At 31.9% G+C, this 7,306-nt stretch overlaps 1 pseudogene; it reads right to left on the reverse strand.

The window, feature by feature from the left end:
• Positions 1-4,058: 4,058 nt before the first annotated feature.
• On the reverse strand, positions 4,059-6,730 carry LOC129298087 (uncharacterized; annotated as a pseudogene).
• Positions 6,731-7,306: the final 576 nt, after the last annotated feature.

Consider the following 7,306-nt stretch of genomic DNA (forward strand, 5'->3'; position numbering starts at 1 on the left):
ACCAAATAGCTGCTAGTTTCATGTCGGAGGTAACAAGAGAGTATAAAGCTAGCATTTGATCATGCATTTAGATCCGGCCATATGGTTATTATTATTGTAGTCTGGCATGTGTTAAGGGCCCATGGTTGGTATTATTGTGATCCCATGATGTGTATTACCATTTATATGGTTTTATGTGCATTATGTCTGATCACATAATTGTTAGTATTGTAAACCATGGTCATATTCATCATTTATGTCATCTTTATGTGTTCTTGCCTATTTGCATCTGTTTTCAATTGATATGCAACTATATAGATTATGCGAATCTTAGTTATTAAGTGGTTGTACTCACCTCTCAATTTTTAATATTTTCAAGGCTTAGCTCATCAGATCTAGTTCGGGGAAAGCATACTAAGGCTATAGGGCTATGGTGAAAATCCTACTTTTATACCTCTCTACCTTATTTATGTGTATATATGTTGTTAAATTACCAACTAGGTCATATACTATTGATTTTGTACTATTTGCATTAATTTGTGTCACATTTGTGTATTTATACCTTAAGTTAGTAAGTGGTGGTTATAAACCCTTGGATAGGGCTAAAATACTTGTACAAGTAGGAACGGGTGTATTTTGATTGATTTGGAATGAAAATGAATGGTTTATGCAATTTTCTCCCCTTTACGTTTTATGAAAATACAGGGTTGAGTAGTAAAAATTTGATATACATGTTTTTAGTTGAGTGTTTGTGTTATATGAGTCCTCTAGAGTCCATTGAATGTGATTGGATGGTCGGCGTAGGCTTTTGACATTTGTTTATGAGTTGGGACACCATTATTGTGAGTTTTATGTGAAAAAGTGGTAAAATAAATTTTGGTGTCCAACTCTTTGTAGAAAATAAATTTGAATGTGAAACTTGTGTCATTAGTTAGAATTAGAAAAAAGCTCTATGTAGATACCAAAACTACCTTAATCGAACATCAGACGGAGATTTAAGACACATCAAAATTAGTCCTAGAGCTGTCATATTGCGTGCAATGTACAACGACACATGGCACAAAAATGATTTGAGCTACAGTGCATTGACCCTTAGCTGCAACACATGTCACCTTTTTGCACAAATCACATATTTGAGTTTTAAATCTAATGTTTTGGGTCCTAATCAATTTTTAATTTTTTGCATTATTTTTAAAACTCTAATTTAAGCATAATAAGTGTTTTGGATGAGATTAAAATGCTGAATTTTAGGATCCCATTGTAAATGTTTTAAAAATTGTTCTCCTAATTGTGAATATATGAAAACTTGGTAATCCCTAATGGGCTTAATCCCTTGATTACCTCGATTGTGGAGTGAATGATGTTTAATGGGTAAGAATATTTCACTTTGTGTCTGTTATAAAATATTAGAATGGTGATACCCCCTGTTCTGGTCAATTAGTACATGGAGTTGTCTTCTATTGTGTCTTGTGGGCTTTATCCATAATAGGTATGCTTGTCGCTTGTGAAAGGCTATGTGCTTGGTTTGTACTTGGATTTCCTTGAGGTAAGATCCTAGTCTAATTTTGATTTCATGTTAAGTTTTAGAGTTGTATAAATCTTGGGTTAGTTTTAATTAATTCTTATCATTATTTTTTAAGGGTGTTACACCTTTCAATCACAAATAAATCCTTTAGCATTTTTTTCATGTAAACCACCCAACTTGTATTTTATGTGCAACATCCTCACTAATTTCCCTATCATTTTGAATAATTGCTCCTAAATATTTAAACTTTTTCACATTAGATATGATTTGATCTCCCAATCTCACTTTAAAATTATTATTGACTGACTTTATCATCAAAATTACAATGCAAATATTTTACCTTATTTCTACTTAGGTAAAAACCCTTCACTCTAAAGTCTTCCTTCATAACTCAAGTTTATAGTTAATGTCTTCTCTTGACTCCAATAATAAATATATTATCTACAAAATGTATGCAATTAGGGATTTTCTCTTGAATGTGCTTGGTCAAATAGATAAGGGCTCAATATGATCCATGATATAGCCCAATCTTTATAGGAAAGTCCTTTGTCTCACTGCTAGATATTCTTATATTAGTTGTTGCCCCCTTATACTTATACATATATTGTATAGCTCTAATATAAGCAACTTGAACTCCTTTATTTTGTAATACTTTCCAAAGTACTTCTCTTAATATGTGATCATAACCTTTTTTCAAATCAATAAAAATTATGTGTAAATCTCTACTTTTGCTTGGTACTTTTCATTAATCCTCTTAGTAGACAAATTGTTTCTATAATCTCCTTTCTTAACATGAAATTAAATTGATTTTTAGAAATATCAGTTTCCAATCTCAACCTTTACTCAAGTACTTTTTCCCACAATTTCATTGTATGACTCATAAACTTAATTCCTTTATAGTTTTCACAATTCTGAATGTCCTCATTTTTTTAAAAATAGGAACTAAGGTACTTTTCTTTATTCATTAGGCATTTTCTTAGATAGTAAGATCTCATAAATAATTTAGTTAGCTATAAATCCCCTCTTCATCTAAACATTTCTACACACTTCAATAGGGTTATAGTCAAGCCCAATGGCTTTATCATTTGCCATTTTTGTAATAGCTTCCTTAAGCTCATTATCACATATCCTTCAATAGAATGAAAAATTATGTTTTCTTTCATGAATTAGTAAATCCTCCAAATTATTAGACCAGCCCCCTCTATCATTGAAAAGCTCACAAAAGTAATTAAGTTCTCATCTGTTTTTAATATTCATTTGTAATCAAAACTCTTTCTCTTCATCTTTTATATACTTTACTTATTCTAAATCTCTTAATTTTTTCCTACTCTTTGCAATCTTCTAAATTTTTATTTTCATCCTTTGTTCTAGACCCTTGTAAAACTCTTCAAATGCTTTAGAGCATCTTTTACTCACAGTTTTCTTAATTTCTTTTTTAACCACATGATACAATTCTCAATTTTTAGCATTATTGCACAAATGTAAAGCTTTAAAATATTTTTTTTATGTTTAACTTTTCATATACGTTCTTATTTCACCATCAAGACTCTTAATCTCTCATATCAAAATCGTTTGATTTTTTCAAAACTTCTTAACAACATTCTTACCTTCTTAACCATATCCTCCCATAATATGCTTGCATTTCCTGAAGACTTCCAAATTCCTTTGTCCAAAAAATTCCTCATAAAAATTTCCCTTCTCACCCTTTAATTGCTACTACCTAATACTTGAATTTAACACTAATACTTAATTTAACACTTCTCGGCGCTTTTAATTATAACTTTTAATATATACATAAAGGATAAAGATTCTATGTTGTGTTGTTATGTCATCCTTAAAGATTACCCTACAATTGTTTTGAACTTTCTATCCATGTTTTTTTACCAAAAAAAAAGTTAAATCACTGGTCTAAAGGCTCTACTTTTATAAGTCATGAAATGTTTATCCTCTTTTTGAAACAAATATTGAAAATCTTAAAAGCAAATGCAAAGTATAAGTCCAACCATCTAGTATTTTCAACGACGAAAAAAACGGCTGCTTTGTGTTACGAAGACAATTGGGGGTACAACAAAAATGAGAGAAAACAAGGGTTGAACTCGTTGAAATCTTACTTCAATCTATAAAAAAAAGGTTGATGTTATTTGAATCATTAGCTTATTAACAGAAGAAAGACGCTTTTGTTCCAACACAAGAACTACCCCATCGAGAGGCAAATCCAGAAATTCTGGGACAGAATATTCACATAGAGGCCCTCAATGTGTCAAACCCAGAAAAATTATCAATTATCAATTATCAATTATCAAGCAAGTTTGGTCAGAGTGGAATGCATTGCAAATTTTGACCCGATGAATACAATTGCTGATGACAATATTCTGGAAAAAGAAAAGAGAGAACGATCAACAATATTTCAAGCACCTAAGTCCGTTGCATAAAATAAAACTAAAAGTAAAAACTAAAAAGTCAAAATTTGTCATCGTAACTGCAAAACACCTCATATATCAGCTTGTAATATTAACAAGAGGTATAAGTAATGCTAAATCTTAATGCATCACATTATCGATATTTTGGTGCACAGTAATTACAAACTCAACAAATCAATCTGCTATGAGATGAAGAACTAAATACCAGGTTCAAGAAATGCCCACATCAAACTTAAAACTATTTTGTTGTGGATTTGGGAAACCCATGTTCAATTTCTATTCTCATGTTAATCAACAGGAACTTCAACTTCCATTTTCAAACCTGAGTTGCCAAGAATCTGGAGAAAAAAGAATAGATGTGGATCAATAATGCAGTTTTCAAATAAAAGATGGTAATGACGCAGTAACAAGCAACATATATCAAGAACAAAAGACACCTTATTCACCCAAAAAAAAAAAAAAAAAAGACACCTTAATCAGAAAGTGCACAAGTTGAGTCCAGCACAAGTATTCATGACTACACAAGTATTACCAGAAAATCATCATGATTGGGATAATATCATGCCCATTGACTTGAATAAAAATCATTTTTATAATTATTATAACCAGGGTTCCAGAAAGAAAAATTTGATTAAACATGGACTTGGCAGTAAAGTAGGCGACTGCTGCCTCCAACTTCAAGCTGCCACAACCAAGTATATGGGTGCTATCATCAATACAAATGACTTTTATCATAAGACTAACTAAATAATTATCATGAGAAATCAACTTGAGAAGAACTTCAACCCTGTTTTTTTGTCATAAAATCTTTGACAAGCAAGAGCATCTGATCATGGTAGATTGAAGATAAACAAGAAAATAATTGGAGTGAAAGAATAATGAAGAGAAGTTTACCAGATCAAAGATTAGAATACCAAAAGTCACAAATCTTAATTCCTGACACTAGAAGAACAGAAAAACTAAAGCAAATCAACCGTCCCTGACTAGCTTATTAAATCGTTGATCAACGATCACTTACAATAAAGCAAAATCAGTTCATGTTATTTATCAGTTGTTTTGGTACCTTCATGAAGTCAGACAAGACCAACAATGAATCCTTTTATAGCCTGCTTCCTCGAGGACTTGTGCTAGAACTTGCTGTACCAGGGTACAACGAAACAAATAGGCTGTTAGCAGCAAATATGGAAGTTAATGGGACCCATTTCAACATGTTATATCTCATTTCCAAAGCACTATACGCACTGTATGCAGTAAATCATTTACTGTAGAGGATCTGGACTCATACGGACAGCCAGGCACTCTACATAGAAATTTTCTTTGGTTAAAAATGCAGTTCACTTTTCTTGTCTACTTGTTAATAAATACAGACATGTAACCTGCAAGTTATGAAATAATCCTTCCAGTTTATGATTTTTTTTTTTTTAAATAGCACCCCTTTGCTCTTATATTAATTAATTATATGTGAAGTTATCGGTAAAGAAAGAAAGACGAAAAAGAAAAGTGTAAAAGTTGAAAGCCTGGGAAATTTGACGTTCTTTTTTTCCAAAGTTTCACTGCATCTCTTCAAGTTCCTTGTTGTCTGCTGCTTACAGTTGCAGCTTCGATAGGGATACCTTCCCGTAGCTTGATCTCTACTGTCCATATAATGATTTATCCACTTGTTCCCTTAAATAAAAATTTCAAGTAAGTGTTGCCTTTTGTGTTCTATTGGATAAATTCATACAGCAACAAATAGAAAATCCAAATTTCTGCCATTAAGAATTATGGACTTATCCTGAAATGTCTATTTCCTCCTCACATAAGAAAACCACACAAAGCAGGGAAGGAAAACGGAATTTTGTCTAGCGGAAGAAACCCCTAGTAATATCTCACCTCTCTCTGGTGTTCAGATATGAACTGTCCTGTCAAATCTCGTAAGACGTCCAACATGTCATTGAAGCTCACTTTCCATTGCAGTCTGTGTCATATTACCTTGAAAATAACTACAAAACGAACAGCATCCACAAGAAGATTTCAGCAATCAGCAATTAACTTGGAGAAATTAATTATAAATCCGGCAACCCAGAGAGACTCAATACATTCAATTTTATGCTGTAAGGTCGCACGAGGACTAAATGCAGATAAGAACGCTACAAATTCCTTGAAGTTCAATCCATCCAGCAGCCTTAACAATCTTGACACAATCATAAGATCAATGAATTACCAAAAAAATGCACAGAAGAAAAAATCAATACACACGCAGACAAAACTAATCATTCACTTCTACTCATAACGTGAGAAGGAAAATGCAGATAGAGAGAAAAACCTGCGAGAGAGGATTGACGGCGAATTCGGGGAGGGACAAAAATTCGTCAGCGGTAATAAAAACCAGAGCTATTTCGATCTAACTGACAGAATCTCTCGTACAGGGAAACGATCTCCTGCTGCGTAACTAGAAAATAAGAAATTGAATAATTAAAAGCTTAAATAAGTGAAAGAAATGACGGAAACTAGAAAGCATCGTGGATTGCAGGGAATGCGGAATTACAAGTGTATACAGTGTTGCTGGACCTCTTCGATGTCGTACTGCGTGAGCATAGAGGAAGTGTTGCCCATGGTGATGAAGATCAGAGATCAGTGGAACGTAGGAAGGACCCTAAAGAGCGTTTTCTGGTACAAAGGGCAAAGCTACGAGTCAAAGACAGTCAGTAGCTGAAGGAGAAAAGCTAAGAAACTGGAGCGGCACTGAACTGAGGCACCAGGCAGTGAGCAGGCGGATCAAGGAATGGGAAAATCGGCGATGAAGATCAAATGGTGAAATTTTGAGAAAAAACTTCAATCAAGAGGTGTATTGCAGATTTACAATTGATTGAAAGATTGTTGAAGATTTTGCAATCCACAATCTTCTCCAAGTGTCGGTCTGTTTTCTCGAAGTTTTTTGCTCATGTGGTTTTTGTATCCAATTTTTCTTAGTGGAAAAATAAAAAGATATTCTGTTAATTTAAAAATATAAAATATTTTTAATTAAATTTTATCCTTCAATGAAATAATTACCTACTTTTAAACTGGAACTTATCTTTTTTTATATTTATCTCTATTAAATATACTACAATAAATATAAAATTATTATTAACATAGACACTTTAAAAAAATAATAATTATATTTAAAAATTAAAATAATTTATATTTTTTAACATCAAATTCTTTAAAAAAATTTTTATATTTTTAACGGATAGAGTATAAATAAAACAGCTTACGAGCTAAAATAATTTTGATAAAATAAGGTTCAGCAATAATTGATAACTTTAATTAAATAAATTAATGATATAATTAAAATAATTGGTGATTTCTCATAATTTTTATATTTTAATTTTCTATGTAGACTTATAATAATCTAATATTT

The sequence above is a fragment of the Prosopis cineraria genome, unplaced genomic scaffold (assembly GCF_029017545.1).
Source record: "Prosopis cineraria cultivar Desert tree isolate PC_DT_omini unplaced genomic scaffold, ASM2901754v1 PC705, whole genome shotgun sequence".
In the NCBI taxonomy this organism is placed as follows: Eukaryota; Viridiplantae; Streptophyta; class Magnoliopsida; order Fabales; family Fabaceae; genus Prosopis; species Prosopis cineraria.